We start from the raw sequence: 9,600 nt of genomic DNA, 5'->3' as shown, positions 1-9,600 counted from the left end.
CTCACGTCCTCCCAGTCAGTAAATTACGTCACTGCTAAAACGCATGTATGTAGAATTCAGGTTAATGTAACGTTTAAGAGAAGATAGGAATAATCGTGTTGATAACTTATATGTGATTACAGCTTATCGCTTCGAAATTGGAACATGTTTACGGGTTGAGGAGTGATTGAAGAGCTCCAGAAACATTGTAGCTGTAAAATATACACGACATTAAATGGGCGGGTAATATTTCTGAACGTCAGCTGAAACATTGCTCATACTATGTGATCCATTCAGGAGTATTGCGTTTCTCTTGAATGCTACAGCTTCGCACGTAAAACAAACCGTAGATGCAACGCACTCCGGTCGGTATATAGGCGAAAAAAATGTGACCTAGCTTGGTTAGTAAGCAATCTTGATTTCGCTCCTAATGTTGCTCAAATTTATTCCCGCAGTGGTTTTTGTAAGCGACGTTAACGTGAACTCGTGAAGCCTTCAAAACTATGGTGACAAATATGAGCGTGCAGGTGGCTTTGTCATGGTTAAGCAACCCAGCGGCCGCATGTTGAGTCCTCCCGGTTGGTTCGACGCCACGAAGACCAGGTGCCTCCGCTTCTGGTTCTTCATCGCTGGAACAGAGGCTGAAACCCTGAACGTCACGCGAGTGGTTGACGATCGAGAAGATGTGCTCTGGTTTGGTACGAAAACGGACGCTCCCTCGGAACGGTGGTATTCAGCTGCTGTTGATTGGACACGTCACCAAGGATCAGTTTCCGTAAGTATGGTGACTATAACTTACCGGTAGCATTAGTCTAAAAGGGTGTATAATCTTTAAACGAAAAGTTCTTTAGTCGGTTGGGGCTGATTGCATTGAGCACCACAGTCCACCATATATGCAGTCCATAGCAATCAACCGCGTAGAATTACCAACCGGATGCCGGCCTGCCTAGCCTTTCGGTTTTTCCTTATTTTCTATGTACATCGCTAAGGCGAGCTGAAAAGCGTCGTATATATGATCAGTAGGGAATGCGCATTATTATGATCAGGGCTTGAACTTTCACACGAATAACAAAAAGAGGAAAGAGTTCCGGCAGATGCATGTCAGCAAGGAACCCTTTGCTTGAACATTTTGCACTGCGGAATATTGGCTTTACGGAGCGGAATTCGCATATATATATATATACATACATATATACGTAAGTCTACCGACAATTTATCCCGCAAAGCCCTTTTCTTGCATGTGTCGCCAGAAATGATGTGCGAAATTTTTTATCTTGTTTGAAGGTTACAAGCTCAAATATTGTTTGCTCTCCGTTGAGGCGCACTAGCTAAAATAGAATATTCGTGAAAGCCGTCAAAGAAGCCATGACCTACAATGTGCTAATGACATTAAAAAAGAGAGAAGCGCATAAGTGTAATGCTTCCGTCATGTTTTTGATGTCCATATCAGTGCACTAGATGAAGCAGCAATTTACTATGTTCACTTTGTCTAGGTAATTACGTAATGTTCACTTCCCTCAATATTCTGTCGCTCATTTACTTACTGAAGTCCCCATTTAAAGAGCGGGATATTTGCAAAATTCAGGGAGACCAGACACGTAGAATGACTTCTGAAAACGTGGATTTCGTCTAGAACGTAATCTGGGCCCGTATTCACAAAAAACATCTTACGCTAAAAATTATGTAAGAAAATATTTCAGCCAATCACGGTGCGGCACATATCATTAGCGAAGCTGGCTGACCAATGGGAAACACAGTTACGAAATAGAAGTTTTGTGAATCAGACCCCTGAAGTTTATTTAGAACACGTCGTCTGAGTAGCCCTTCTGTACCAGCTAACAAGCGTTGGAGAAGTCTGCATGTTGCCCCTCTGGTGTACACACCTCATGCACACGTGTCAAAGTCCACCGCTTTCATGCCGTAATTTTTCTGTTATTAATTTTACTGCGAAATATAAACTAAGCGAAAGGAAACGAGCAAGCTGCCGCATAAATTGCGTACCCCTGCTCGTGTGAATAGGCGGGAGTTACTCTATGATATGGCAATTGAAACGTAGTCACTGGCTGTCGCCCACTCTCTGACAGACTTACCTTGTGGCAGTAAGCATATTGGACATCCCATCAGACAGGAGGCGTTTTTGCCATTCTGCAGAGCCGCTGCCTCTTTTAACAAGTTTTGCGGCACCGCGTTTTTTTGATGCCGCATTGAATATACGTACTCCTTATGTTTCGGTCACCAAGTTTATCACAATTTCTTTAAATCGAGACCTTCGGCATTGCACAAAACACAACAATTTTATTTATTATATCATAGCTACTAGAATAACTGAAGTAGAAGCGGTCGCACAAGGATTCTGTATCATGCAGACTGTGTTCCAAGGAACGACTTCTGGGGATGCGGGCACTGCCGTAGCTGTGGATGACATCAGCCGGGTCGAGAAGCCCTGTCCTCCTCCTGGAAGTTGCTCCTTCGAAGAGGACATGTGCAACTGGCACAACACAGAGGATCTGACACATGTGCAGTGGTACCGACACAGTGGTCGCACAGTGTCGCGCTCGAGCAACCTCGATAACGACCACACTTTTGGTACAGCAGACGGTGAGATAGCTTGCTAATCTGTAACACATTATTTCAACTGTTTATTACCTTTCTGCACCTCGCTTTGAAGCATAGCTGTCTAAATTTAGACAGCTATGCTTCAATACAAATCGTATTAATACAATTTGTATTGAAGGTGTACATATTTAATGGCCATCTGTCATGTGCATATAGGGTTGGCTTATGTCAATCAATGTTTCCAATGTACTTCTAACTTATAGTCTTACACATCATATTGATGTACCTGTTTTCCAGGTTATTACCTCCTTCTTGATTCCGAAGACATGTCTCAAAAGCGCTTTGGAGTTGTTCGAAGCCAGACCCTCAACTTCGGCCCCGTCGTGTGCTTCAAGATGTATTATCTCATGAAGAACAGCAGTGAGTTTTGTTTGGTTCTTGCTCACGTAACTATTGCGATGTTTACGCGGAACTACAGTGACAAAGATAACAAGGGAGTCAGTTTCATTTTCTCCGTTCGATGTTCATACTGTCAAGCGTGTTTATAACGAAGTCCCCGAGCCTTCAAAATACCTCTTTATACAGGAAAGAAAACGGGAGAGAGGAAAGACAGGGATGTTAACCAGTTTGGCATAACCGGTATGCTACCCTGTACAGGGGGAAGGGATGGGGGAGATTGAAAGAAGAGTAAAGAAAGAGAGAAAGAGAAGGGAACACACACGCACACACACACAACTTCACAGCGCAGAGCGGCATGTGCGGTATGCGGCATCATTAAAAAGTCGACAGCCGCTCGTGTAAGTCTGTTGTCCTTAGGAATTTGAGCAATGCCTTGGTTGCTTCAATTCTCGATGACTTATCAGGATGACATTGGAGAATTGTTTTTAGTGTCAACGGTCTGTTGTGAAGACGAGCGAGAGCGAACATCAGGGATCGTCTCTGCGCAGCGTAGCGAGGACAGTCGCAGAATATATGCTGCAAGGTCTCCTCGGTGCCGCAGGCGTTGCAAAGAGCGTTGTCGGCCATCCCTATTCGAAACGAATATGACTTCGTGAAAGCCACTCTTAGCCATAAGCGGCATAGCAGAGCTTCGGCAGAGTCCAGATGGTATTTGAAGACGCCGCAACTCGTTTAGGTGGTGTTGCCGATAGTTTTGGCTTCTTGAGGTATTCAGTGTTGAGTGCGAAATATTCTTTGCGATCCTTTGAAGCATGGCACCAGCATCAGACCTTGAAATTGGTATAGCCTCTTCCTTGTCGCCTTGCAAAACTGACCGAGCCGCATTATCGGCATGTTCGTTGCCAAGCACGCCACAGTGACTTGGCAACCATTGAAATGTCGCTTGGTATCCCTTCTCGAATGACGTATGAATGAGGTGTCTTATCTCGAGAACCAGTTGTTCATATGTTCCACGCCGCAGGGCTGACAAGAGAGATTGTAGGGCTGCTTTGGAGTCACTAAAAATTGACCATCGCTGCGGTTGTTCGCGATTGATAACACAAAGTGCAGCGCGAAGAGCTGTCAGTTCAGCAGCCGTTGATGTTGTTGGGTGGTCGGTCTTAAAGCTAACAGTTACACCTTTCGCTGGCACAACTACTGCTCCGGACGAATCACGGATGGTCGTTGAGCCATCGGTGTAAATATGTATGCGGTCTGTGTATTTCTCGTGCAGTAGAAGCTGAGATAGCTGTTTCAGGACAGGCGATGACAAATCAGATTTTTTCTTGATTCCTGGTACACTGAGGTGCACAGCAGCACGAACCAAACACCAAGGTGGAATCGATGGTTTGGATGCGGGACTGAAGCCTGACGGTAGGTTGGCGGAGTAGCTACAGATTGTTGCGCAGTATGATGCTAGCGGTCTTTCTGAGGGCAGTGTTGCCAGGTGGTGGTTAGGAGCTCGAGCAAAATGCCTGATGTGAGCTCCCGAGGCTTCTAACGCAATGTGCGTTTGTATAGATCGCTACACAGTAAACGTACCTCACCGATAGCACCGTAACGCTCCCAATAAAGAATAGATTCAAGGAATCATTCTTTGTACAGGCGATTTTGTTCTAGACGCGTTCTGTTCTATAATCTTTATATGGCAACAAGATGATGATAAAGGCAATGCATACCAAGTTTCCTTAGAGATATAGTCGCTGCAAAGTCGAGCAACGGAAGTGCGATGGGCTGAGTGTGCTACTGAGATAATAATTATTATTTACGCATATATTTTGACTCACTTGGAAGTCTCTTAAAAACTATTACTCCATTATTCTCACTCGTTTTAAGCTGATGCATCACTCAAGATAACATTCCTGGACACTTCGGGAGCGCCAACTGGTGGACAGAAGACGGTGCTCGCAGATGCTCCAACGGAGTGGACCTTGCTGTCTGTGGAACGGAATGACCTTCCTAAGCAATTCTCGGTAATCTCGTTTCTTTATTTTTGATAGCCTATAAACAGCGTTAGTAATGGAAACTTGAATGATAGCTTCTCAACAGTACTGTTGCACAACGTGCCTGTGAAAAGGCGCCCTAATTTTCCTCCTGGATCATCTGCCGTAACCTAATGCGTGCATCCGCTATGCCAGATTTCTAGACCAAGCGTTGTCAAGAGACATATTGTCACTCCTTCTCAGCGCATGCTGTTCTATTTACACACAAGAATTATCTTTGATGACAGCATATTTACTGCGCATTTAGAAAGATGGCGTTAACAAATATATATGACCACAGTGCGCGGGCAATGTGGTAGTTTTTGAAAATCATTTGTATGCTTGCCCGCATCCACCGGCATTTATACTTGGCCAAAGTGCGCCATTCTGCCCTCGTTTCTGCATGAGCTGATGTATTCGTTTGCCTACTGACGTGGTCGTTATTTGCCATATAAGTGAAATGTCTAAACCGCACATAGAGAATAGTTCATTTTTCTTACAACTTCACTAAATTACTAAGCTCGACGAAAATTTCTCCAATCCTTATTTTTCAAATATGGGTTACCAACATGAACCCTTGTTGCACAGGTTGCTTGAGCGCTCGTGCGGACGCAATCTGCACGCACAAGTGAATAAGATTGCAAAGCTTAAATTTAAAAAGTCACAGTTTCGCCGCAAGGGCGAAGCAATGAATGCGGTAGCAAGAAAAGCGGCTCGTGATAGACGCGCTGCTACGCTGCATGAACATCTGCCCCCCCGGCAGCAACTATATATATTGCGCGAGCAGACAGCGGAACGGCAAGGTTCTCCCTGCGCAAATATTAGAAGAAGCGAGCGAGCTGGCCAACGACTTTTAAATGCGCCCGTTGCGCTCCCCGCGCCATCTTGCTGGTAATGAAGAAACGCTTATAAGCGCCTGCAGTCTCTGAGTCCTGCCAGTGGTAAAGGGTGTGTATATAACGGTCGCCGTTAGCTACCGGAAGGATCTGCTCTTTGTGACGTAATGGTCAACGCCACGCGCTGCGGAGCGAGATGTTGCTGGTTCGATTCCGCGCTTCGAAAGCATATATATATATATATATATATATATATATATATATATATATATGTATGTATGTATGTATACATATACGGTGCACGACGGCGGCGACGGTGACGGCAAAAACCAGCTGAGACTGTCCATATAATTGCTGTCGCAATAAAATTTCTTTTATTAGTATAAGGATTGGTGTGTATGGGGTGCCGATACCAAATGCTTAAATGTAAGCCACGGCAATGGCTACTAGATTTTTATTACGTTGCTAAAGCGTTGCATTCCGAGATATTTGTAATCAAGCCTGAAACTGCGTGTTCTTGCATAAAGCCAGAAGCAAGGCATCGCGAGACATAGGAACAGCCCTGCTTCCCTTGTAGCTTTGTTGATTCCAGATAGTACACTTCACTGCAGAAGCAAGGTGAATCCGATAACAGCGGCTCTCATGCAGCCACATGATGAAAACGAGACAGTGCAGTCTCGTTTTCATCACGTGAATTGGTGTTAAAGGTGAAAAATTAGTCTTTAACGTTAAATTCAATTGCAAATGCCTCTCAGCACGAACACCTTAAAGTAGTTAAGTAAAATTTTATTGCCTTCAAATAAGCACCTTAAGGTTCGAATTGAAATGTAGATAATCATCTTCAAACGTATATAATAACAAGTACATTCTTTTCATTATGCATTTTCTAAATGGACCCGCTAAGAGAAAAAGCGTCTGCTAAAGGCGTAGTGCCACCAAATTTTTAGGCCATAAAACGCCTGCTGTAGGCGTCCTCCTATGCAAGGACACTAAGCACGAAGCGTCCGACCCAGCAAACGTTTAGAATATATTTGAATTCGATTTGAAAGTGGGCCGATGTGCCCCTTCTCGCGATCGAGACCCATCGCTAGCGCGATTGACACCGACATCACTGTGTAGGAAGTGTAACGAAAGTTTTATTGAAGTCAGATAATACTAGAGTGACGTGCAATGAGCGGTGACCCATTGCTCTACTGCACCAGGCAAGCCGATAGCATTGGCTGCGAACATGCTCATTTTTTCTCAGCGTGTTGCCGAAGCAGCCAAATTTGCTCGCAGTTTGCTAAGTGCTTCTCATCGTCAGCGAAACTGCGAAGGCGACTTTAGATAATTTTGGTTTGTTCGCACACTTCCTTGCTTTAGCATACCGGGTTACCGTAGCCGTAAACGTGAGACCGGATAGGTAAGGCCACCTGGCGGCGCTAAGTTGAACCAGGCTATCACAGAATTGATGTTGCAGAAATCTAATGTATTCTACACCTCTGCTGGTGTAAACTCTCGGCATGACGTAATTCCGAATGGGTTGCCTTCTTAAATATTTTTTTTCTCCATGGTCACTCATCGAAAAAAAAGAAACGCACCTACAATGGCGGTTACACGAAACGCCGCAAGATGTCAATACCATCGTCCGGTACCCCGGTACTCTGCAAATATCTCCGCTTACACCGGAATTCCGTACATGCAACAGCGAGTTTTGAACGCATCCGGATGGTTGCTGACGTGTGCGCGCAAGAGCATACGATGCAGCACTGCGTGCGTTACAGCTTTGTGGGCCCAGGTATTCAAGCTTTCTACACAGTGACGTCGCTGTCCAACTCGGCGCCCAAGAACCGAAACCGAAAGACATTCATGTAAATAAGGCGATATCAATTTATTTAGCGAGAATACATTAATCTTGGAGCGTGTATCGTGCTTCCTTGAGCAAAAAGAAACGTTTGCCAAAAAGATCGAGCAAGCCGCAAATTAGATGGCACCATCCCTTTAAGTATGTAACCCACCTGTTTCGCGATTTGTGTGTCTGCAATAGGCTTTTACTGCGATAGCCATTATATGGACAGCTCGACGGGCTTTTGCCGTCACCGTTGCTTGGATGGGTGTTAATTGAACGATGTCGGGTAGTATATATATCAAAAACAAAAGGTCCAGAAGAAACTTTTCCGAAGAACGCGACCTCTGATTCGAACTTCCGACCCTTGGTCGCCCAGCGCAACTCGGCCGCGAAGCCATACATTCTCCAGCATGCTAACGACGAGCTATTTATATACACCAAATAACGTTGGCGGTATGTGATTTTCTGAGGGGCTCCAGCGGGGCAGAGGCTTGTCCACTATTACCCGTGAGATGGCTCAAAGGACCAAAGTGCGTACTTCAAAGGGCTTCGCCCTGCTGGTCTTTCGCCGTAGTTTGGCTGCGCGCCTCCAGTCCTGTATTTACATTGACCTACAGGGCGTGGTCCCCGGTACTACCGCGCTTATCTCGTGAGTCAGAGTTCAGCATATGTGTCCCAGCTTCGTACGTGTTGCGCTTTCATCGCAAAATTTGCGTTCAAGCCACAGACCGCACGAAAGTCACTTCGCTCACTGCAGCAGCCGTGTTTGCTGAATGAATGATCTGCCAGGCGTTCTTCCTGTGGCACTCCAATTTGTCGATGTCGCATTCGTTGCTTCGCCCCTGCGGTGAAACTAAACAAATGAGTTACGAATAATAAAACGAGTTGTGATCAAGCGCAGAAGGCCTTGTATATTTATTTGCACGTAAAATGAGTAAAAAGCGCGTGTGTTTATTTTGACGCATAACATCGTTTTTGGGGGGGAACCGCCAAATCATTCATAAGTGTGTTTGCTGAAGCCCTTGAACAGTGCTATGCTGTGGTACTTCGTCACTGAATGCATTTTTGTTTTATTCGCTTCTCTGCAGATTGCGATTATTGGCAATACTGGAAGTTCTTCGAGTGATATTGCTATTGATGATATTGATATCAGCCCGGGCACTTGCGAGGCAACAAAAGCTGTCACTGTTTCCCCACAGCCTGGTAAGCTATTGTCGTACTTGGGCTAGCGGACCTCTACATTGTACGTTTCTAAATACGCTTGCACAACTTGAACTACGCTTGTAAGTTTACTTATTTGTGTGTAATGAAGTGACTGTCTTTATTCGACCTTATTTCAGAAATTTATTTCGTTGCTTCTCAGCCTTTAATAACGTAATGTGATCAAGTACTTCAGAAATAACTATAAATGTTTTAAACCAAGCGATATCGGCTAAGTATCCACCAGAAGATCCTTTTTGAGCAGTATTCGCAACATCTACAATATGCGAAACATTAGCAGAATTTCAAAACATCAGAAATGCGTTGAGCAATAACAATCACGCAGGAAAATATCGTAGTAACGATGTACAAGACAAGCTCAAAGTGTTGCAATTTAGGATGAAATTTGTACTTTACAGACTGAGGGCAATGGCGATGATAGACGAAGAACATCATGCTCAAAATGTCAGCAGAATATTGTTGTGTAACAAGCGCCTAAGTGAATTCTGTGTAAACTTTGTAAATTCTTTTCTTAGTGACAGATACTCCACGAGCCTCTACAACACAAGCTGTTGCAAATGGCTCTGAGAGCACAGAAAGTGCAGAACCTTCAGTAACAGGTAATGCTTTTCTTGCAACCAAATATCAGCACAATATCGAATCACGCCTTTCGTTAGATGTGCGCAGTACTTTGAAGCACTATCATTCCAAGCGCACATGCAATATTTCAGGGCCTTGGCCATTAAAAAAATATAGAAATTCCTTTATGTGAATGTACCGT

At 44.5% G+C, this 9,600-nt stretch overlaps 1 long non-coding RNA gene across 1 annotated transcript; it reads left to right on the top strand.

Annotated features, from left to right (window-relative positions):
• Window positions 1–4,817: 4,817 nt before the first annotated feature.
• LOC125757241 (uncharacterized) lies at window positions 4,818–9,442 on the top strand. The gene is made up of 3 exons (XR_007415164.1): window positions 4,818–4,946; window positions 8,708–8,822; window positions 9,356–9,442. It is a non-coding gene; the product is annotated as an uncharacterized LOC125757241 (long non-coding RNA).
• The last annotated feature ends 158 nt before the right edge of the window (window positions 9,443–9,600 follow it).

The sequence above is a fragment of the Rhipicephalus sanguineus genome, chromosome 2 (genome assembly GCF_013339695.2).
Source record: "Rhipicephalus sanguineus isolate Rsan-2018 chromosome 2, BIME_Rsan_1.4, whole genome shotgun sequence".
Lineage (NCBI taxonomy): Eukaryota > Metazoa > Arthropoda > Arachnida > Ixodida > Ixodidae > Rhipicephalus > Rhipicephalus sanguineus.
The sequence above is the reverse complement of the archived record's forward strand: the minus strand, read 5'-3'. Positions and strand labels throughout refer to the sequence as shown.